We start from the raw sequence: 25,041 nt of genomic DNA, 5'->3' as shown, positions 1-25,041 counted from the left end.
GACAGCTGTTTCGCAGCGTTGCTTTTTCGGAAGGAGGTATGCATGTAAGGTGCATGCAAATCTTTATAGGAGTTAGGTAAGGTGTATGGGATTGAACGCTAATTGCGATCATGCATCTGCGCATGCGCCAGTGTCCGAGTACGGAAAGCGAGGGAGAGCGAAACACCGCTGTGTGCGGCGCACGCGCGGGACCATGGGACGCGTCACCATGGTACCCGCGCGTGCGCACCAACGGGCCCGCTCCCCGTCGCCACCCGCAGTCAGCACACCGGAGGACGCGCGTGACCGCTCAGGGGTGAGTGACAGGAAATAGATAATAATACAAAAGGTTGACAATATACATGAAAATCCATTTGAAAACCACACAGGAGGTTGTAGTACAAGAACCACACATTCAACGAAGAGGTTCATAAAAACTTGTATTCTCAAATGTCAATGTATATAAGACCTATAAGAATAGAAAAAAGGGGGAGGATAAAAAACAATTATTAAAATGGTGTATAGCATACACAAAATGAGAGCCCCACAGAAGCACCCCGTATAACAGTTAATATAAACAACTATATATCAGTGGCAAAGCATTATTGTCATAGCAACCCAAAGAAAACGGACATTAAGGGAGCACAGAAGGATAGGGCGAAGAGATGGATAAATCAAAATCCATTACTGGAAACCACGCATAAAAGGGCAATACCATGGTAACCAGACCTAGCACAGAAGGAGGTGCAGGCCAATGTGATTACAGGAAAGGGGCATAACTAACTGTCTCGTTTAAGCCGAGGGGCACAAGGGTGTTCAGGGAGACGATCCACCTGGACTCCCGCTGAGCGAGATTCTTTCGTAGATCGCCCCCCCGGACACCCCCGTGAACCACATCAATGCCCCTGACCTGCAATGATTTGGGGCTACAATTGTGAAAAGCCCTAAAATGACGGGGCAATGTCTTCAAAAGGGTGACGTCTTCCACAGTAGCGGCAGCAATAATATCCCTCACGTGCTCCCTGACTCTAATGCGGAGCTCACGGGACGTGAGCCCCACATAAATCAGGGAGCACGAACATGTTGCATAGTAGACTACATGTGTAGTACTGCAAGTAATATAATCATTAATAGAAAACGTTTTTTTGCCATCGGAAGTAGTGAAAGAGGACACCCTAGTAATGTTAGCACATGCGGCACAATGGCCGCATGGAAAACAGCCCCGAAGTGGACCCCTGGAACCGAAAGGGTTCTGTCTGGGAGGAACGTAGTGGCTCTTGACGAGAAGATCCCCAGGTTCTTTGCTCGCCTAGCCGTCATGAGAGGTCTCCTTGGAAGCACTGCAGCCAGTGAGGGCTCGGTAAAAAGTACAGACCAGTGCTTCTCAAGGATTCCCCTCATCGTGTCCCACTCGTGATTAAAAGTCCCAATAAAACGGATCTGATTGTCCATGGTTGGCCGACGTTGTTTATATTGGAGAAGGTGTTCCCTGGGGGTATTTTTTGCACGTAGATAGCCTTTCTTAATGCATCTAATGCTATACCCCCTCTCTCTAAACCTGCATCGGAGATCAGACGACTGGGTTTCGAAGGTGGAAGAAGAAGAGCAGATCCGCTTCATCCTCAGGAACTGTCCGGTCGGGATGGCGCATATGGTTGAAATGGTATGACCCGAGGATGCGTGTAGGAGGGCATTGACCGATGTATCCTTGCGGAAAACATCGGTCTGAATGCCCCCCGCCGCATCCGTATAGATATCGATATCAAGGAAGTCCAAATTGGTGTTACTGGATCTGTAAGTCAACTTGATATTGAGGGAATTGGTGTTAAGGTCATCCATAAATTGATCGAGCTGCCCGGCTGTGCCCTGCCAAATGACAAAAATGTCATCAATGTAGCGGAGCCAGCACTGCACATGGGAGCTCCCCACAGCACCACCATCACCAAACACCAACCTCTCCCAGTATCCTAGGAAGAGGTTGGCGTAGGCGGGTGCGCAGGAAGCGCCCATAGCAGTGCCGCGCCGCTGTAAATAAAATAAATCTTTGAAAACGAAAAAATTATGAGTCAGGGCAAAGTCGAGCAGCTCCATCACAAGTGAAACCATGGCGCCATCAAGACCGGAGGTTGAGAGGTAGAAGCGGACTGCCTCCAGACCGTCTGTATGTCCGATGCAGGTATAGAGAGACTCCACCTTAGTTAAATTCAGTACTCCTGGACTGGAAACACAAACTTATAAAACATTAGCAACAATAAAGAGTAGTACAAAGTCTTAAAAAAAATAAAAAATACCAAAACCAATAAAACAGAAAAATGCAGTCCTTCCGCTGCAAAATGTGAGTATGGTATATATAAGAACGTTTTTGACCACTACCAGTTCTGTGGTCCATTGGTCCATAAAAGTTCAAGAAGATGCAAAAGTTCATGCAAAAAGTCCTGCAGGCTCATCACGCTTGACTGTTACGGATTTACTTAGTTGCAATATACAAACAAATAAAATATTTTTACATTTTGCTAACTACTACACTTTCTATTTAATATTCGTCTATATAACGGGACGGGGGCTGACCAAAGTTGCTACGGCTAGACCTACGTAATGCCTGTGTCACAACTCGTCGGTGCAGTGTACTGGTACCTAGTGCTGGTGCTATGCATGCACTATCTACTAGTCTGCATGAGGATCTACGCAATATTGGTATGCATGAATGTTGTCTTAGTCTTACCATAGGACTGGCAGGATCCCCAATAGCAGGGTTCTCTGGTTCTACTGCGACAGGTAGTTCTTCTGAAATGTTGACCGGTTCTTCCAGTCTTTCTGGGACTTCTACTGGTTGAGCGCCAGTCAATAATGGTATAATTATGGCTCCATTGTACTGAGGCCAACTTTCAGGAAAATCACCAAGTACTGTTCTTATCATCTTCTCTTTCTTTTCCTCTTTAGGTTGAGGTATACAGGGGCTTACTTCTTTTTGCTTCAACTGTTCAGGACATTTTTTAAGGTGGTCTCTAGAAACTGCCGCTGACGTTTTTCCCTTATCCTTGCTGATTAAGCAGATTTTCTTGTTGTCAAATTTAGAGGGCAATACTGTTTATGGTTCTGCTTCCCACTGGTCATCAAGCTTATGGGTCTTTCTTTTTCTTTTTAGAACCATCTCTCCAGGTATTAAAGGAGCAGCTGGTGCATTCTTGTTATAATCTTTCTCTTGCCTTTCTCTAATTTGGTCTAGGCTTCTTTGTACGCACTCCTGTACCTTTTTGTACTGCTCTTGGCGCTTAGTGTCCCAATCAGCTTCAGGTGAACTGGTTTCAGGAACAACAATTCCCATTTCTAAGTCAACTGGTAACTTCCTGAGTCTTGCTCTCATCAAGTATGCTGGCGTCCAATTGGTGGAACTCACAGGGATGTTGTTGTACATGTCCACTAAATCAGGCAACTTCTCTGGCCACATGCTTCTTTCTTCCAAGGGCAAGGTTTTTAATAGGTCTATAACAACCTGGTTCATTTTCTCACACATGCCGTTTGTCTGTGGGTGATTCGGTGTGGTTCGGATTTTCTTACATCCATATAGGTTGCAAAACTCCTGGAACACTTCAGCTTCGAATGCAGAACCTTAATCCTTCAACACCTGTTCCGGGTAGCCATGTGGTCTGCAGAAGTAGGCTTGAAAGGTTCTCGCTGCAGTTCTTGCTGTCAAGTCCTTTACAGGTACTACCACCAGGAACTGGGAATAGTGGTCCACCATAGTGAGGGCATACGTATAACCGGATCTACTGGGTGTTAATTTCACATGGTCCAAGGCTACAAGTTCCAGCGGCTGCTTGGTGACAATTGGTTGTAGTGGAGCTCTTTGACTGTCACAATTCTTTCTTCTCAGGTTACATGGGCCACAGTTTTGGCACCAGTTCTCAATGGTAGTTCTCATGCCAACCCAATAGAATCTATTGCGTAACAGTACCTCAAGCTTCTTCCACCCGAAGTGTCCTGCTCCGTCATGGTACGCCTCCAGCACCATCTGAACATCTCTCTTCGGTACCACTATTTACCACACCCTCTCATAGGTTCGGGGGTTGATGTAATGTCTGCATAGCCTACCCCTGTAGATGAACAATCTACTCTTTTCCTTCCACAGGTGCTGCGCTTCCAGTGGGGCATCTGGTCTAAGACTTGAGTCTGGTTGGATTATTAGCTCTTTAACTAGGCGAACAGCCGGATCGCTGTCTTGCGTTTCCTCCCACCCGTGGTAAGGTAACGGGTTCAGCGTGGCCTCTTGGCGTTTGCGTTTAACACCTTGGTTACACTGGGATGCACTGTTGCGGTGAAAAGCCGGCAGCTCTATCTCTTCTAGCTCATCCGAGTCTTCTCCTGCATCTGGTAAATGGGGCATTCTCGACAATGCATCAGCGTTGGCGTTTTTGCGGCCTGCCCGATATTTGATGGTGAAGTCATAGTTTGACAAACGGGCCATCCATCGCTGCTCTAGTGCACCTAGCTTTGCAGAGTCCAAGTGAGTAAGCGGGTTATTATCCGTAAATATGGTAAACTTCGCAGCCGCCAGGTAGTGCTTGAACCGTTCAGTGATGGCCCAGACTAAGGCCAGGATTTCCAGCTTGAACGAACTGTAGTTTTCCGGGTTTCTCTCAGTAGGACGGAGCTTCCTGCTTGCAAAAGCAATTACACGTTCTGTGCCATTCTGCACCTGCGATAGCACAGCTCCCAATCCCACATTACTGGCATCTGTGTACAGCACGAATGGCAGATTATAATCAGGGTAGGCCAGGATTTCCTCACCGGTCAGGGCCCACTTCATGTGCTTGAAGGGGTCTTCTTCTTTCTCACCCCATTCAAACGGAGGGCCGGAAGTCTTGCCCTTTTTGGTCTGGCCTACCAGGAGATCTTGCAAAGGCGCCACTATTTTCGTGAAGTCTTTTATGAACCTCCTGTAGTATCCTACCAGCCCCAAGAATTGACGCACCTCTTTGACGGTTGTTGGCTTTGGCCAGTCTCTGATAGCAGTGACCTTTTCAGGGTCTGGTGCCACACCATCCGCACTGACCACATGCCCAAGATACTGAACCTTCGGCTTCAGCAAATGGCATTTTGAAGGCTTTAGTTTCATACCAAACTTTGACAATGCTTCAAACACCTCGGCCAGGTGCTCCAGATGTTCCTCATACGTCTTGGAATACACGATGACGTCATCAAGATATATCAGTACAGTCTCGAAGTTTCGGTGCCCCAGGCAACACTCCATCAGCCTTTGGAACGTGCCGGGTGCATTGCAGAGTCCAAACGGCATGCTGTTGAACTCACACAGACCCATCGGCGTCGTGAATGCGGTCTTCTCTCGATCTTCTTCTGCCATGGAAACCTGCCAATACCCACTGGTAAGATCTAAGGTGGAAAAGAAATTAGCAGCTTTCAGTGCAGCAAGTGATTCCTCAATGCGGGGCAACGGGTAAGCATCCTTGTGTTTTATGCGGTTTATCTGCCTATAGTCAACGCACATCCTCATTGTGCCATCTTTCTTTCTTACCAGGACAAGTGGAGCTGACCAGGGGCTACAACTATCTCTAATAACCCCAGCTTCATTCATTTCCCGTAACATATCTTTAGCACACTGATAGTGAGCTGGTGGGATAGGCCTGTATCTCTCTTTTATAGGTGGATGGTCTCCCGTGGGTATGCGATGGTGTACCCCTTTTATCCGCCCAAAGTCTAATGGATGCTTACTAAAGACCCGTTCATATTCCTTCACCACCCGATAAACTCCGTGCCTTTGGTAAGAAGGGGTGGAATCAGTGCCGACATGCAGCTTCTGACACCAGTCCTCCAGCTGTCCCTTGGAGCTGTTTTCCTCCGCCTGGTCGGATGGGGTCAAGGGTTCCACTGCCTGAATTGAGTTGTTGTTAACAGTGAACAACTTGGCAACAGTAGCATATCTAGGTAGCTTGACCTCTTCCTCTCCACAGTTTAAAACTCGTACAGGTACCCTCCCTTTGTGTACATCAACTATCCCCCTGGCTGTCAGGACTGTGGGCCTACTATCTGAGTACATGGGCTCTACCATTGCCTGGTAATCCAGCCCTCTGAGGCCTATAGCTGCCCGACACCAAATCATCACTTCACTTCTTGGGGGTAACACAATGGGGAATGGGTCGCTTACCCGTACACTGCCGATTTCTCCACCAGACAACTCTACCTGTTGTCTCTGCAGAAGGGCTTTGATTTCTTTCTGTAGGACCCTCTGCTGCCCGATGCTGGCAGTTTCTGCAACCTGCTGGAGCAAGAAAAGAACTTCTCCTAGACAATTTTCAACAACATTAGTACCTAATATCATTGTTGGATTTCTTTCACGACAATCAGTATCCACCACAATAAGTCCTTGGCCTTTTAGCTCCTCCCTCCCCACCTTTATCGTCACCTCCTTGTACCCTACTTGTGATACCGGCTGTCCATTAGCAGCATATATAGTAAGGGCTGGGTCTGGGCGAGTGAGCTCAGAATCGGCCCAAAATCTTTTGTAAAGGATATGCAGGATCGTCGTCACCTGTGAGCCAGTGTTCAATAGAGCAAGTGTGGGAATGCCATCTAGCACGATAGATAGGAATGGTCGTCCTCCCACATATCTATCGCGCCAGTTCGATGGGCTTGGTTGTTTTATTCCTGGTGGCCGGCCCGCTGCCCCAGGAGTCGCTGGTTTAAAGGACATGACCTGGCAAAGTGGCCCGCCTCGTTACAACGGCGGCAGATAGGTTGTCCTGACGAGTCGTAGCGGTCGTTGGGTCTTCCTCTGGGCGGTGGGTTCCTCCTTCCTCGCATCCACGGGATGTCCTCAGGGCTGTCAGCCAACTGGATCCTCTCCGACGACTGTGGTTTCTGCTGGAGTTGCATGGCCTTTAGGAGCATGGCCACATCTTTTGTCAGCTGCTGTACCTGGGAACGCAAGTCATCAGAGGCACCAGGTATTACAGCCTGTCCATTGATTTCTGCTGGAGTTAAGGAAAGGGACGCCACCTCTGAGGGAGAGGTGATGGCTTGCCACGGTTGAGGTGCGGGGTCTGTAGTCACAGGGACTCGCAGTGCTCTAATGGCCCGGTTCTTCAGAGTTACAAAGTCTAGACTCGGATGCTCCATGACCCATAGACGCAGCTGTGTTTGATGAATTGGTGAATGTAGCCCCTCAAGAAATTGTTCAATTAACATTTTATCTTCCTCTCGTGCACTTTCAGGGTCTACCTGCTTTACAGCCTGCAGCGCCTCCTGAAGGTTCAATGCATAATCCCGTATGCTATCCTGCGGTCTTTGTTTGCAGTTGTAAAACCTCATTCTTAAGGCCCCTTTACACACTGAGACTTTCTAGCGATCCCACCAGCGATCCCAACCTGGCCGGGATCGCTACAAAGTCTCTGGTGAGTCGCTGGTGAGCTGTCAAACAGGCAGACCTGGCCAACGACGCAACAGCGATCCGGACCTGCAGAACGACCTAGCTAGTCATTGGGGACGTTGTAAAGCATCTTTTTGAAAGGGAAGTCGCTAACGAAGTCGCTGTAAAGTCCACTTTTTTTTTCTTTTTTTTTTTTCAATCAATTTTTATTGTAGGAATTTACATTACAAAAAGGAGAAATTCAGGTATCATTGGCAATAATACACAAAGAAAACAACGCTGTAACATGTGGTAGTATCACCTTTGATTATGATTCACATTTCCTGTCACACCACCACCAATCATGTCTGATGCAAGTTGCAACTTTTTTTAGGTTAATCAATACCCAATACGTATAGAGTCAACCTACCAATTTACTCTTTATTCCTCAAAACGAGGGATCCAAACAACCAGAACCAGAGAGTAAGAAAGGAAGATAAGAAAAGGGAGGGGAGAGAGAGGTGGGGGAGAGGGGGAGAACCATAGATGGTTGCAAGGAAGCAACCAGGGAGGGGGAGGGGGGAGGGAGGGAATTGGATGGCGTTTCGGGGTAGCCCGAGCAGTAACAACAACAGAGATTTAAACACCTTGAATATTGACGTGGTATGGGTGAACTCCCTGCGTAACACTCTCTTTGACCCTATTTGACCCATTTTTAATTATCAACAGTTTGCCCTGGAGACAGATGCCTGACAGGGGATGCATATACAGAGTTTAGCCACGTGTCCCAAATCTGAAATATTTTGTTTTTGGCGCGGATGGAGTGAGCCAGACAGAACTCGTATTGGCATTGGAGATTAATTCGGTTATATAGTTCAACTAATATAGGCGTCTTTGGGGATTTCCAGTGCAAACTTATGCAATATCTGGCAGCTACTAGAATGTGAACTAATAAACCCCTGGATTCCCAAGAGAACTCCTCTATACCCACGTTTAGCACTGCCAGACCTGGATTCGGATTAATAGGATTGCCTGTCAGCTCACCCATCAGGCCAAACACCTCCAACCAGAACGAGAAAACCTTTGGACAAGCCCACCAGCAGTGACCAAGAGTACCCCTTTGGAGGCAGCCCTTCCAACAATGTGGCGAATAATTTGGGAGGAACTGTGCTAAGTTGGCTGGGGACCGATACCATCGCAGGTGTACTTTTTTCAGTTGCTCCAGATGATTTATACACTTGGCATCAGCAAATATCCAAAAATATTCCAAGTCCACTTTACACACTGAGACTTTCTAGCGATCATGCTGCACAGCGGGAAACAAAGGACCAAAGAATGGTCCTGAACGATTTGTAGCGATCAGCAACTTCACAGCAGGGGCCAGGTCGCTGAAGTGTTTCACACACTGCAATGTCGCTGGGGAGGTCGCTATTACGTCACAAAACCGGTGACATTACAGCAATGTCGTTTGCGATGTTGCAGTGTGTAAAGCCACCTTTAGCTCAGCTACAGTACGAGTTTCAAAAGCAGCTTTTAAATTAGCAAATATCTGCGTTATTGTCCTTTTATCTGTATTCAGCCAGGATTTAACCTCTCGCTCTGCTGCACCCGTCAGTTGCCCCAGCAAAACAGACACTTTTTGCTTGTCAGTCATAGAGTATATATCCAGGAAATTGCACATCTTTTCTCTAAATTCAGCTAGGGTATTGGGCTACCCAGCATATTGCGGTAACCATGCCGCCCCTGGGACATACGGCAGAGCAAGCGGCATGATTGGGGCTACAGCTTCAAGTGCTGCAGCTGCTCCAGCGGCATCAGCATCGTCTTGCATCTTCATCCTCACTGTGGCGCAGTTAGTTTTTCAAATGCTCAAAATGGCGGCAAAGTTCAGTTATTATTAAACAGTTTTCAAGGCACACGTTACCCAGGGTTACTGGGCCTTGTCCAGATCCTGTTCGTGACGCCAAAAGCTGACCCGCCCCAGGGCCGTGGGGTACTCGGCTCCGGGTGTTGGTTAATGGGATTATGTCACGGGGGCCTGTGCCCGGTTCCGTGGCCCTGGTGGTCGCTGAAAGTCAATAAATAATAAAAATAAAAAAAAAAAATAAAAAAAAGAAGAAAAAAATAATAAAGAAAAATAAATAAATAAATAAATAAAAGTATTTCGTGACGCCACCTACGGTTCCAGTATGGTTACTGGGGCTGCAGGTCAGACCTCTGGGGTGATGGTTAGGCAGCCAGTTGTTTACGCTTCCCGTAGGTGAAGCGGGGTCCCCAGGGCAGTTTTAGTAGTACACAGATATGGCAGTTTTTCTTCACAGCCTTTTCAACTGTCACTTTAGTGCAGCAGCCTATGGCTCCTCAGATGAAGAAATAAAGTGCATCACACCAATTCATTATCTCTGACCAGATTTTACTTGCAGGTGTTAAAAAGGGGTTCAGTTTCTGATGTTACAGTTTTTGGTGATCTGGGAACAGTTCAGGATCTCTGCACCAGGTCAGTTGTGTGGCCTCCCTGCTGCGCTGTGTCTCTCCTTGGTACTAGGCTGCCTGTAGCTATACCTTGTCCCTCTCTCACTGTCTTCACCTGTATGGCAGGCGGTGGGAGCTTCTCTAAGGGGCACTGCTGTACTCACTGCGATCCCTAAGCTCTGTGTAGCGGCTTTGCCTTCAGGTGCTGCTGCGGCCAGGAGATCTGCAGTCTCCCTGGCCTCCGGTCTTTATTGCTGGGCAGATTAGATCCCTCACAATCTCGGACGCCGGTGTCCGATAATCAGCGCTGTTCCTTGGGGATGAACCGGTCTGGCTCCACCTCCCCGGTCACTCCTCTTTTGCCTCACTCTTGATCCTGCAGGCGGTCACACAGTTACGTGTGCGGGCTAAGCACTGCCCTCTCCATTTTGATGTCTCCCCTCACTCTCTGCTCGCACAGACTCCTCTTCTCCAACTGTCAACTGTCTCTCTGACTCCGCCTCCAAACCTGGCTTTAAAGGGGACCTCACCTGAACTCGACTTGTAGAGCTCCCCCTCCAGGCTTGGAGTGGAAATGTTGTATGTGGGATTACCTGATGTGGAGATCCTTCCCTGCCCAGGTACAGGTATATTTGTGGCAACTGAACCCTGGGGTGCCACATTAGCTACAGGCGTCATCACATGACCCTGTGCTACCATGGCAACCACCGAAAGTCACATGATTACGCACGTGACTTCCGGTGGGGGCAGCAGTAAGTAAATGTAATGGCCATGCGCATATACATCTCGCTGCCAGACTTTGGCAGCGAGATGTAAGGGGTTAAATGTTGTGAGTGAAGTGATTCCACTCGTAACATGCAGGCAGCTGATATGTGCGCGGATCGCCGCGACCTGCCGACAGCAGGAGGTGGGGCTTAACCTCACACGCTCCATGACGGATTGATCCGTCATTGGTCATGAAGGGGTTAATAAGAGCTACTGGATCTTTAAAAGGGCATTTATTACAAATAGCATACCTCTCAACCATCCCGGATTCAGCGGGACTGTCCCTTTTTGAAGGCTCTCTCAAGCAGTCCTGCTGCTCACAGCTGTTGTCCCGGCTCCACCCCTCAGTGCAGTTAATAAATTAACTTCATTCAGTGCATAAATTAAATTCTCATATGCTCTGATTGTTCATAGACAGCAGCTCTACCATTGAGCCACTGCCTCTATTGAAAGACATAGGAAGATTTGGGTATCTTAACCTGTACTGCAGGCAGAAAAATTAGCAGCAGATTATTCAACTACTTAGATACATGATAGATAGATAGATAGATAGATAAGATACATGATAGAATGTGCCCCCATCCGTTCTTCATACAGTCCCCACCCTGGATGTGCCCCATCCATACTTCCTACTGTTCCCACCCTGGATGTGCCCTCACCCATCCTTCCTACAGTCCCTACCCATCATCCCCACAGTCTCAGTCCCTATTGTACACTTGCTTTGGCAAAACTAATGTGTATTTGGTCCTGCCAATAAAGTTTATTACATTTTATTAGATAGATAGATAGATAGATAGATAGATAGATACTGCATCTCTTTGTAGGTAAAGGAAAGAGTCAGATTCATTTGTTCCCATAAAACTACTATAAAGAAATGAGAAAAAAAATACAAATATATATACGTACATAAGAGAAACCTAACCAAGGGAAAAGGGTACAATGAAAGAAAAAATGTAATAGGAGAGGTTGGTGGAAGACTGGAAGTGGGGAGACTGACTAGCTTGATATGCTACCTTTATATCAGCCGCACAGTCAAACATGGCCCATACAGTGCCCATACCTGTAACACCTACACATAATAGTACCATCCAATCAGGTCACATGCTTTTGATCTATCCAGGAACATGCACATGGCTGCTGATGTCAATGTTCTCCTGAAGATGGCTCTCTAAAGTCCAGAATGGGTTAAAGGATCAAGAGTCTTGACAAACCTGTGGATCCTGTGGATGGTTCATGGTTAGAGTTGAGCGGATTGCTAATAATCCGCGTCCGGTGGATCCGTCGCGGGTTGTCACAAAAGTCCGGATCTGATCCGGAATCCGGCCCAATGTAAATCAATGGGGAGCGGATCCGGGATGAGAGAGAAAGAGAGAGAAAGAGAGAGAGAGAGAAAAAAAAAACAAAAAAACCCACCCGAACCCGGATCGTGCAGCCGGATTCCCGGGTCCAAGTCGGACCCGGATCAGACGCTGAAACCGCGCGGATCCGGACTTTTACAGTTCGGGTTCGCTCAACACTAGTCATGGTGTTATATGCAAGGTCTTCATATCATAAGGCCTAAGGACAAGTTTACAATTCATTTGGGCTGTGGAGACTTGATGTGCACTTTGACAATAGCTTATCTTCCAAATGCCACAGGAGTTAAGGGTACTTCTCACATAGCGAGATCGCTGCTGAGTCACAGGTTTTGTGACGTACCAGTGACCTCATCAGCGATCTCGCTGTGTGTGACACTAAGCAGTGACCTGGCTCCTGTTGTGAAATCGCTGATCGTTACACACTGTTCTGGTTCATTTTTTGGTCGTCTGGCTCCCGCAGAGCAGCACGCATCGGTGTGTTTGACACCTTACCCAACGACCTCATTCGCGACTCACGTATCCGTGCATATTTGTTGTTTTCCGTGCCCTCTTTGTTCCGATTGATGATCACTACTGTGTTCGGATTGGCCACAAATAGCTTGCAAGTATAGAAGCATGACTGCACTGTTGAATAGGGCTATAATAGCAGAAAATTGAGAAGTGCCTTATAAATAAAGTAAAAATGGAAACACAGTTGAGACCCCAAAACGATGCCTACTGTGCAGTGTACAAACGTCAGAAGAACCGTTGAAGAACAGATGAATCAATGTGGAGTCACAGTCCGGAGGACTCTATTGCGATCTGCAATCCAGAACAAAGGATGGAAGCGCTATTATGTTGCCTTCTCTAAAGGCAAGGCCGCCTAGTCACAACGCAGTTACGACCACCAATCGGAGCAGAGGGGGTCTGGAAAAGGCAATGTAGATGCATGCCTATGTTACTAATCCAGATTTGAATCGTGCTATGTGACAGAGTCCCAGCGACCGCCGATATCGTTGTACAGGACGTTATGGTTCGCCGTATCGTTGCTGCGTCGTTGGGAAGATCTGACTGTTTGACAGCTCAATAGCGACCCTGTAGCGACTTACCAGAGATCCTGACCAGGTCGTATCGTGGTCGGAATCGCTGGTACGTCGTTTAGTGTGACGGTACCCTTATGTACAGATGTAGATTACATGAGGCCACAGGTAAGATGTTCAATTCACATGTAGATGCACTTTTTGCTCAGTCAATAGAACTAAGGGAAATACACTGCAGTACATACAATTGCTTTCCTGCCTCCCAGGTTCACAACCCCCCTCATAGGGCATGGTTATTTCTCTATGATGTAGACCTTTGAGCTTTGTTAGAGCTCATGGATTCAATTGTATGTTCAGTGATTCATATTACACATTATACATATTGTCCATGTTGGCTTCCAATACAGTCACTGTGTAGTCCTATGTGACTATATTCTAACATGTGTAAACTCGCAGAAGCCATGTGTAAACTCGCACCATTTTCCGCGACGGTACGGGTCGCGGAAAATGGTGCAAAACGTACGCCACTCTTTTCGGAAATACTTCTGATTTTTTTTAACCCCTTAGATAAAGTAAACGTATTCATGTTTGGTGTCTACGAACTTGCACCGACTTGAGGCATCACACCGACACATCAGTTTTACCATATAGTGAACACTATGAATAAAATATCTCAAAAACAATAGTGCAATCACATTTTATTTTTTTCGCAATTTTTCCGCATTTGGAAATTTTTTTGCCATTTTCCAGTATACTGTATACATACTGTATTCCAGTATATGGTAAAACTCTTGGTTTCATTTAAAAGTACAGCTCATTCCGCAAAAAACGAGCCCTTACATGACCACATTGACTAAAAAATAAAAAGTTACGTCTCTCGTAAGTAGAATGGCAAAAAAAAAAACCAGCGTAAAATCTGTCGGTCGTGAAGGGATTAATCATTACCAACATGACCAACGCTTGAAACGCATTGACATTTCTTTGCTCTGTACCCACTCTAACAATTTTTGTTCTGGGCTTTTTAATTAAGCTTCAGTAACCTTTCACATTTTATTTGCTGGTGCTGGATTTTTTCAGCTTCTAATTTTTCTGCTTCCAGTACCTCTGCTACCAATCTCCTGTCTGTCCGAAGCTTCCAATATCTCGCCACTGGTCTTCCGTCTGCATGTGGCTTCCAGTACCTCTGCTGTCAGTGTCTTCTCTGCTGGCAGCTTCCAGTACCTTTGCTACTTGCTTCCCAGCTTCCAGTATAACTACTACCTGTTTCCCGCATGCCTTACCTTTCTTCTGTACTGACACCCATGGCCTGGGTGAGCTTGGAAGATCCATCTCACCAGGTGATCCTAAACAGTATGTTCTACATGAAAAGTGCAATGTGGCAAGGACAATCGTGCATTTTAAAATATATCTGCAGAAATTCCTTTAAAGACAACAACCATAAAGCACCACTCTAGTGTTTTATTGTAATTCACTTCTGGAGTAGCATCACCATACCTCCCAACTTTTGAAGAAAGGAAAGAGGGACAGTTTGCGGCACGCGCGGCAGAGTTTGACCACACCCATTTGGCAGTAAGGGTCATTCAGAAGGTGCCCTGAACTGTTTAATAGTCATATCAGCCAGAATTTTCTTTTATTTCTATGTGTCACTATATGACATGTTGCTTATTTGTGCCTATAGAGCAGTGTTCACACGTTGCATAAATTCTGTTTCTTTTTGTTTCTGCCGCTGACTGCACCAAACTACACAATAACAATCTTCTCTGGTTTTTCCATTTCTGCTGAATTTTTTCTGCCTTTCCTCCATTACTTAATGCGTTTTTGGTTCAGATGTGAATCTGCGTTTTTAAGTGTTTTTATTGTACAGAGAAGCTTTTTCCTGCATTTTTTTAAGCTCCACATAGAAACCTCCAAAGAAAAAAAAAACAAAACCGCAAAATTCAGCGATATTATTTCATGGAATCACATCCACTTTGCTTGGTCAATTAAACACAGCAGAATAAATGTGCAGCAAAACAGCAGAAGAAAATGCAGCATTTACACCACATGTGAACATGGACTAAATGTCCAAGCAGAGTGGATGAGACGTCATGAAATTTCCGCCCCTTTTGCATCTAAAGACGCTACTGAACTGTGCGGATTTGTAGTTTTTTTCTTTATAAGCTTCAGGATTCACATCTGCAACAAATATGTATCAAATAAGGGGACAATGCATAAAAAATACCGCAAACACGCAATAATCAGAGAAGATTGTTATTGCGCTCGTGGTGCGGACACCTGCAGAAAAAACACAGCATTTACACTACGTGTGAACACTGCCTCAGGGATACATTTTTATTACATTTTTTATGGGTTTTAATAAAGAAAAATAACAAATTGCGCCACTTTTTTTTACGCCGTTTGCCGATCCCCATCAATAATCTGATCGCTGTGTTGTTCAGGTCATCGCAATTACAGGGACACAAAATATGTCCATGTTATTTGCTGATCTGTGACGTTTATTATTTTATAAAAAAGTGTAATAAAATTACATCATTGTATTTTTTTTAGTAATTTTATTAGACGAAAAAAAATCCTCTTTTCCTCTCCCTGTAGAATACAGGACACAGAGACGCTGCTCTCTACAATGGAGTTCTGTGTCCTGTGTGAGAAGCTGTGTAAGAGGCTGTATTGTAAATTCAGCTATACAAAATCCTCCCTCTGACATCATCAAATCCTAGTGGCTCAACAGCTAGAACAGCTAGAAAAGCTCAGAGGCTGCTGGACACATGTTTGAAAGTTGCTAGTTTGAATCCAACAAGGTGAAAATAAAAAAAAATATATATATATTTTTATTTTTTCCCCTCATTTCTTTATAGTAGTTTTATGGAAACAAATGAATCTGACTCTTTCCTTCACCTACAAAGAGATGCAGTATTTATCTAGCTATCCCTATATCTATTATATATCTATCCCTCTGTCTATGAGCTATCATATATCTATTATCTACCTATCTATCTAGCTTGTATCATATATCTATCCGTCTATCTACTGTATTTATCTATCATGTATCCATCTATCCATCATCTATCTATCTAGCTATCCATCCATCTTTGAAGCTGAATAATCTGCTTGTGGTTGCTCTACTGCAATACAGAGGTCAAGATTACCAAATCTTCCTATGTTTTTCAATACAGGCAGAGGCTCAGTGGTAGAGCTGCTGCCTATGGACAATGAGTTCACGAGTTCAAGTCCCAGCCCTCCTGGTGTACAGAGCTGATGAGAATTTAATTTATTTATTGCACTGAGGGGAGGAGCCGGGGACATCACCTGTGAGCCGCGGGACTGCGGGAGAGAACCCTCAAATCGGGACAGTCCCGCAGAATCCGGGACGGTTGGGAGGTATGGCATCACTAATGTAAGTTCCCTTGCTGTAGTAGAATATTTACCAACTGCCATCTTCTCCTTTTCTTGGTGCCACTTCAGTCCTGCTCTGCGAGCTGTGATTAGCCGAATCTCTGCAGTGTTTGCTGAGCGGACCAAAAATCACTTTTCATTGTTAAGTCCACATCCATTCCCTCACCTCTCCATACCCTGTTCCCTGTCTCACCAAAATAAGAAACCTTTAGGCTATGTGCGCACTTTGCGTCGTCCTTGTTGCAGTTCTAAACGCACGTTTTGGCAGTAATTGATGTTGTCAAAGTTGCCTTTTTCTCCAAAATAGCGCTGAAAACGCATGCGTATTTACCGCGTTTTTGCTGCGTTTTTAGCGCTTTTTACATGCTTTTCCATTGCGTTTTGACAGATGCATTTTGAACATAAAGACACTGCTAAAAAAAAGTTTAAACACTCAAAAACAATGAAAAAAGGGAAAAAAAGGAACAAATATATAATTATTAAAACAATAAAGCAAATAGTTATATTTAATATAATTATAGCGGTTTTATAGATTGTAGCGGTAATATAGCAATAAATTAATATTTTTCTATATTTTAATTGTTGGACAATATGTGTGTAAAGGGTGTAAAGGGACATATTATTCCATTATTTTAATGTCGGAAAAGCATGCATTTTGTTAGTCCAAAAAGCATGTTTTCTGCACCTAAAAAGCAGTAAAACGCTGGAATTTTGATTTCATTGCGTTTTGAAACTTTTCATTGACTTCAATGTTATCAAAACGCTGCAGAAATGGCAAAAACAATCGAAATGCTGCTTTCCTGATCGCATGGTTTTTGACCAAAATTATGCAAATTTTTAAATGCGTTTTGAAACGCAAAGTGCGGACAAGAATTCATGAATTTCCATTAATTTTAATGGAAAAACGAAACGCATGCATTTGGGCACAAAAACGCAGCAGTTCAAAACGGACCTAAAAAGCACCTGAAACGCAGGTGGAAATGCAAAGTGCGCACATAGCCTTAGAGCTTATTCACAAGAGCATTTCGTCTGTCCTGGTCAGTTCCTGTTTTTTTGCGGAACCACGGACAGGACCATCTTTTCAATGTGTTTTGTGTAGGATCGGATAGTACATGGAAGCACTTCCGTGTGCATCTGATCCTACAAAAAAACACATCGGATGCCGTATGTCCGTGCTATTATTATGGAACATGTCCTATTCTGTTCCGTAAAAACAGACCGTGACTCAATACAAGTCAATGGGCCCGCAAAATCCCCGAAAGCCGCACAGAAGCACTTCCGTGTGACATCCGTCGGGTGCCCGTGCGGTCTGTATCCTGCTCCCGCACCAGTCCCGCGGCTGCTCGCACTGTAGTGTGTCCGCAGCTGCCCGCACAGCAGTGTGAGCATATGCCAGCAATGCAGTGTGAGCAGCCGCAGGGATGATGAGCGTTGCTGTCAGGAGGTTAGTAAAGTTCATTACTTGCCGTGATGAATCCCTGCACTCCTGACGTCATCGCTCGTCACTGACAGCCGCATTCTTACATCACCTCTCGCAGGCGGCCCGAGACTGTGACTAGCGGTGACGTCACGAGCCGCTCGCGAGAGGTGATCTGAGAACGCGGCAAGCATAAAAGTCAGTCACCAGCGCTGACGTCAGTGTAGTGGCTTCCATCACTGCAGGTAATGCACCTAGCTAACCTCCTGAAGTCAGCGCTGGTCATGCCCTGCAGTGACCTGGGCTGACCTCATGAAGTTAGCTCAGGTCACTGCACTGCTCTCCCAGCCAATGGGGAACATTCTGTTCTTCTTTGACTGGGACAGTGAGTGTGGATCATCGTGGGACCCCCTTATTGGATTACGCCAGACCCGGATTTGTTTTTTCTTTTCAATAAATTTAATTGACAGGGTTAGTGATGTTGGGCATCTGTTAGACGCCATGACATCATTAACCCCAGGGCTTGATGCCAGGTGACATTACACATCTGGTATCAACCCCATATATTACCCCGTTTGCCACCGCACCAGGGCATCGGGATGAGCTGGGAAAAAGCACCAGGATTGGCACATCTAATGGATGCGTTACTTCTGGAGCAACTGAGGCCTGCTATTCTTAGGCTGGGGAGGATCCAAGAACCGCGGACTTTCCTAGTCTGAGAATACCAGACCACAGCTGTCCACTTTACCTTAGCTGGTGATCCAATCTGAGGGGGGGACTCCACGTTTTTGTTTTAAATTATTTATTTAATTTAAAATAACAGCGTGGGGTGCCCTCTGTTTTGGATTACCAGCCAAGGTGAAGCTGCCAGCTGTGGTCTGCAGGCTGCAGCCATCTGCTTTACCCGAGCTGGCTAGAAAAAAGGGGGGACCCAACGTTGTTTTTTTTAAAATTATTTATTTTTTGCTAAATACAAGGCTAGGCACCCCTTAGTGCCACATAAAAGGCACTAAACGGTGCAAGATTACAAAATGCTGGGGAGTGGACATTACATATGTCTTTCTCATCTATTATCTATCTATCCATCCATTTATCGATCTAGCTGCTTCCGTGTTTTGCGGTCTGCAAAAAAAAAAATGGAAGGCACACGGATGACACATGCCCTGTATACGGAATGGAACGGATGTCACACGGATGCATCCGTGAAAAAACAGGACCGTTTTTTGCGGACCGCAACAACAGGATGGTCGTGTGAATGTAGCCTTAGAAACATCCAGTTTCTGGGAAGCTCCAAACATGTTATACAGGAAAAGGAAACTTGGCTAACTGAACCTTATGTTAGTCTGGGAGCTCTTCCCTTATTTTCAGGGACCCGGCTGTGATGGCTACCTTTGGCCTCCAAAAAATATACCTGTGACCCCTACTATATCTGAAAAAAAACACAAGGAGCCACTCAACAACATTAGAATATTAGTAAAAGAGATGTCAGTTTATTATCCCGGTAAGTAACATTAGGTAACAAGAGGAAGAAAAACATAAATCACTAAAATAATAGAAAAACAGAAATATCACAAAAGTAATCAACATGGGACATGCAATGAACAAACATTGGCCACTTCTCATTAACTATGTGACCATTTTTTAATATTTTTTTAATGTTAGTTGTCAGTAGGTGTGCCAAGGAAAAGATAAACTAAGAAAGGGATTTTTTAAACATGAGTGAGATTTTAACCCATTTATGACATGTCATACATTTGTAGCACATACTGGGTGTGGGTGTGTGGGGCAAGCTCAAAAGCGGAGTCCACTCGATACAGAGCAGTTGCCTACAATATTATAAAGCTGGCATCTATCTGTATCAGCAGCAACTGGAGCTAGCTCTGCTCTTTGCTGTTAACCATTTAGATGCTGCTATCGATCTCTTACAGCAGCATATAAATGGCTTGGTTCTCCCATCAGGCCCTTATCATTGCAATCATACAATGGATGACTTATAATGGCAGCCAAAGGCAATCCCTGAGATTTTCAGTTTGACTAAATACTCCATTACTGAGATGCACTGTATAGTACAAGCAATCAAACGACTACAAGATCAAGTTGCCTTTGCGGACTGAAAAGAACTATCATTTTTTCTTTTACTTTATAGGGAACCTATCAACAGGATTTTCCCTTATAAGCTGCAGTCAGCACCAGTGAGCCCTTATATACAGTATTCCAGAATGCTGTATATAAGAGCCCAGGCCGCTCTGTAGAATGTTAAACACCTTTATAATACTCACACCTAAGGGGTGATCCGGTCTGATGGGTGTCGCTTGTCTCGGTCTGTCTCCTCCTCTCTTCTTGCGATCTCCGTCCTCCTGCTCAGCCCCGTGTGTATGACGCGTCCTGCGTCATTCACAGAGAGGCCTCCATTGCACTCTTGCGCATGTGCACTTTGATCTGCTTGGCTGAGGGCAATACAAAGTACTGAAATGCGCAGCCGCAAGAAAAGATCAAAGATTGCCTGTGTATACGCACTACAATACTTTGATCTGCCCTCAGCAGGGTAGATCAAAGTGAAGCCTCTCTGTGAATGACGTAGGATGCGCCATGCAGACGGGGCTGGGCAGGAGGATGGCGACCGCAAAAGAACGAGGCTCCGGATCGAGACCAGCGACACCATAGGACCAGACCGTCCCCTAGGTGAGTATTATAAAAGGTGTCTTTTCTACAAAGCAGCCTGGACTTATATACAGTATTCTGGATTGCTTTACATTAGAGCTCACTGGTGGTGGCTGCAGCTCATAAGGGAAGATCCTGGTGACCGGTTCTTTTTAATCATTCCACAATACCCCAATTGAAAGTAAAGAAATTTAAAAAAATTAAATATTCCGTATAGCCACGTCTGCCAAGTTCAGTCTATCAAAATATAACCTGTACAGTAAATGTCATAAATAAAAAAAAATACAAATCTCCAGAATTTTCTTTTTTTTGATCTTCGCACTTTTCCAAGAAATCAAAACAAAACATTGCGGCCAAGTCCTCAAAGCTTTATACCAGAATTCTGACATAAACTTTGAAAAGTCAAAAGTTTGGCACAACATGAGGCTATGCTAAAAATTTCTGAGTTTTGGCGGTCTCACGCCAGCTCTGAGTGGTCCGAGCTGGGCAGGATGGAGACATGTGGCAACCCCCGCTCGTCACACTCCTGACTAGTGGCAGCGTTTCTTATGCCACTAATCTTACTCTACTTTTCAGACTCAATCTTAGTGAATCAGGAGAATCTGACTCCAGCACACTCCCTCATGAATACCGATGTGAAAAACGCCGGTCTTGATGAAGCGGGCAAGTTGTATGTACCTCAAAATAGTAGCAATAAAAGTTACAGCTCGCCATGCAAAAATAACAAGCCCTTAAAAGTAAAAAAGGTATGGGGTCTGTGAAAATTACAACGTAAACCAAACTTATTCTTAGTTTTCCTCTAATCATATTGACATGTTCACTCATTGTCAGCTCATGAACATCGTTAAAAATAAAACTCACCCCCCTCCCCCAAAAAAACTATTTGGGAATTTTACTAATATATTTACCTCCTTTATCATTTTGAATGGCACCATTTACATATACTATATAATGTACTAAAAATTAAACTTTTTCCACAAAAACAACGCAATCATGGTTATTTTGGTAGGATAAAGGTGAAAAAAACATAAAAGTGCAAAAAAAAAAAATTTGGATTGGATTTAAAAAGAGGACAGTGAAAAATAAAGGGGTATTTTCATCTCCAAGATCCTATCCCAATATGTAGTAGGTGTAATAATATTACATTACTTATAACATTATTCGCAAATACCTCCAATTAGAAATGTAGTATAGTTCTTCTAATATAGCCATGTGTCTTACCTCATGTACAGGGCATTTTAGCTTAGGTATCCATGGCTATGACTATGAGCAACTAACTGTCACTATATGAGTGGACGTAACCATGGATACCAAAGCTGCATAGCAATGCCCTGCACATGAGGTAAGAAAACAAAACATAGCTAATCAGGAGAACTATACTACATTTCTAATTGAAGGTATTTGCTATTATTTTACCTATTTCATATTTGGATAGGGTCTTGGAGATGAGAATACCCCTTTAAGTTACATAATCTAGAAAATTTTACGAAGAAGTGAATCTTCCCACTAAAATGAATAGTAATAATCATGGGGTAGAAATGACCGGACCTGTTGAAGTGCGATTTCGGTGGGTTCTGCCGGACTATATATAAACTTCAGTTCGGGACCCGGACTTGACCTTAGCCCCATTAGAAGTCACTGATTGGGCAGTTCAAGTCTCTGTTCACATACAGCCAGCCATAAACAGAGCACATCCAGGGAGGGAGGGAAGGTGGGCTGTAATTTTTTTTTCCCACAGGCATCCGATAACGCTGTTTTTACCCTCAGTGAGAGCCATTCAAACACAGCAAACTGCAAGAGGCTCGCGCTGGGCCGAGCACTGAGCGTACCCGAGCACAGCAATACTTGATCGAGTGGTTAGCATACATAAAGCCTTCGAACTCGAGCACTGATTTTTTTTGTAAAGTCCATGTTCAGTGCAATCTATGAACACCGAACATTGGGTTTGCTCATCTCTATCCTGGAAAATTTACCAAATTAGATTCCACAAATCACAGCATCTGTTTTTTGAATGTTTATTCCATGAAATGTCACCAGTTTTTGGGCAAATTTCTTACCACAAATGTTATTTAGGGGCAGATTCTCAGCAAACTAGCTTCTATATTAACTCCAGCTACTACGTTATTTACACATAATGCAACATGAAGGGGCTCGGAGAAGAAGACAATGAAGGTGTATAAGTGTCTGATGGGGTCACACAACTCGAAAAAGGACAGCTGCCCGGCCTCATAATCCAGACAGATCCTGATTCTATCACTGGAGACGTTGTGAGGTAATCGGATTTCCTTACGGTTATCTATCACTGAATACTGATCATTACACCTCAACAGACTCCACGACTTGTTATTATTTCCAATGTGTGACTGATGTCCACTCCTGTCTATACTGGGATAACACATCCCCACCCTCCAATTCCCTAATCTTCTGCTCTCCACAACCCAGTAATGTCGTCCTGAGGTAAATCCCCTCCTGCTCATCACCTGATTACACTGGAATCTCTCTGTGGTTTCTTGACGATGCTGATACTTCTGTGTCCAGGTTGCAGTTTTCAGGTCGTCTGATATAGTTATATGATTACCAGCTGTGTTTACATCCAGTAATATGTCTGCAGGATCCTCCACATAGATCCCGGTCCTTATAACTGTTATTACCTCACGTAATGTGTGTAATGTGTGTGAGATCTCAGCCACATCCAGGTCATATTCATCATGGAGCTGTTTATCATGTCCCCCTGTGTCCTCATCACCTCCCTTCTCCTTTGGATCACACAAGTCACCGGTGTTTGGATCTAGTAAGATGGTCAGTGGATCAGTCATATTACACAACTCCTCAATGTGCCTCATCTTCCAGGACAGCTTGTCCTTCTTTATTTCCAGTTGATGGATGAGAGAAGGCAGTGAATCCTTTTCCTGCCTGGAGATCAAACTCAGGACCTTCTTCTCCAGGTCGTCCACCCGTCTCCTGATGTCTGTACACAGGGCAGTGACTCGCTCGGCTTCTTCAGCAGCTTTTGCTTGAGCTTTTGTCTGGCGCTCCTCCAGACTCCGGACTCTTTCCTCAGTCTCCTTTCTCTTTGTGGTCAGTTTCTGGAGAACATTTCTGAGTTTCATTTTCTTCTTCTCTGAGGCCTCATGCAGCATCTCTACCCGATGTCCCCAATGTTCTCCAGCCAGTCTGCAGGACACACAGATACAAGCCGCGTCCTCAGTGCAGTAATATTCCAAGATCTTCTTATGAACAAAACATTTCCTTTTCTCCAGAGAAGTGCTGGGATCGCATAAGACGTGTTCTGGTGATTTGCTGTGAACCCTCAGGTGTTTCTCACACAGAGAAGCCTCACAGTGTAGACAGGATCTAACAGCAGGTACTGGAGAGTCCACACAGTAAGTGCAGCAGATCCCGGTGATCTCCTCTTGTTTTTGCTTAAGAACCACAAATTGTTCTGCAACATTATGAAGATTTATGTTCCTCATCAGCGCCGGCCGCTCATGAAAATCTTCTCTGCATTTAGGACAGGAATAAACTCCAGACTCGTGCTGTGTATCCAGCACACGATCAATACAGACCCAGCAGAAGTTGTGTCCACATCTCAGCATTACAGGGTCCTTAAAAATAGATGAACAGATGGAGCAGAGCAGCTCGTCTCTCAGATCAGCAGACGCCATGGCTGACGGAAGGAGGAAGAAAGGAAACTAAAACACCCCAGAGAAGGCTTTAGGCTAGAATGTATGGGCTCTTACCAGGTTTGTGGGTGTGACCGGCTTGGTTGGTAGGAGTGGCGATGTTTCCTCCCGTCCACAGAAATCATGCACCTCCTCTCCTCCTGGGGGTCTTACCCCCAGACCCCTGCTTCTATTATAAACAACTATTCTATACAACTATACTTCTATTATCAACTAACAACTCCATGACGATGGGGAATTAACAGAATAATGATTATTCCATCTGGATTCTGGAAACATCAGGCTGCATTTTGAACACACCCCTATCACGTGACAGAAATTACATCATACCTGGAAGGAGGCCATACAGTCTATCATCTACCACCAGAGTAGTGATTCATCCATTAATTTAACCCTTTAGTGGAGCTTTTTTTTTAAAAAAAAAACATAACTTTTTAATTTTCCAAACAACGTAGCCATAAGAGGGGTTTGGTGTTAATGGAAAAGAGCAATTCTTCCATTTTTGGGTGGAATTTGTTTTAGGATATTTAATCTGGTTGAAACATTTGAGATTTACAATTTCCAGCTTTGGCAAATATTTTTTAAAAATTTGATGTGCTGCAAATTGATTCACAGCAAATCACAACTGCTGCTAAGCCTTTACTCAAGCTTTAACCCCTTCACCCTCGGGCGGTTTTCTGTTTTTCATTTTTGTTTTTGTTCCCTTTTCTGGGAGCTGTAGTTTTGGGTTTTTTTCCGTCTATATTGCCATATGAAGGCTTGTTTTTTTGCAGGACGAGTTGTACTTTTAAATTAAACCATGAGTTTTACCATATAGTGCAGTCGGAATATGTAAAAAAAATTCCAAGTGAGGAAAAATTGCAAAATAAGTGCGATTGCACAATTGTTTTTGGGATATTTTATTCACCGTGCTCACTACCGCATATGGTAA

The 25,041-nt window shown here is 44.7% G+C and overlaps 1 long non-coding RNA gene across 1 annotated transcript; it reads right to left on the bottom strand.

The window, feature by feature from the left end:
- Positions 1–265: 265 nt before the first annotated feature.
- LOC142303047 (uncharacterized) lies at positions 266–24,365 on the bottom strand. The gene is made up of 3 exons (XR_012752990.1): positions 24,168–24,365; positions 6,143–6,256; positions 266–448 (listed from the first exon to the last, which is right to left on the bottom strand). It is a non-coding gene; the product is annotated as an uncharacterized LOC142303047 (long non-coding RNA).
- Between the last annotated feature and the right edge of the window lie 676 nt (positions 24,366–25,041).

This window comes from Anomaloglossus baeobatrachus, chromosome 4, assembly GCF_048569485.1.
Source record: "Anomaloglossus baeobatrachus isolate aAnoBae1 chromosome 4, aAnoBae1.hap1, whole genome shotgun sequence".
NCBI lineage: Eukaryota > Metazoa > Chordata > Amphibia > Anura > Aromobatidae > Anomaloglossus > Anomaloglossus baeobatrachus.
Note: the sequence above shows the minus strand (reverse complement) of the source record. Positions and strands in the feature narration are given on the sequence as shown.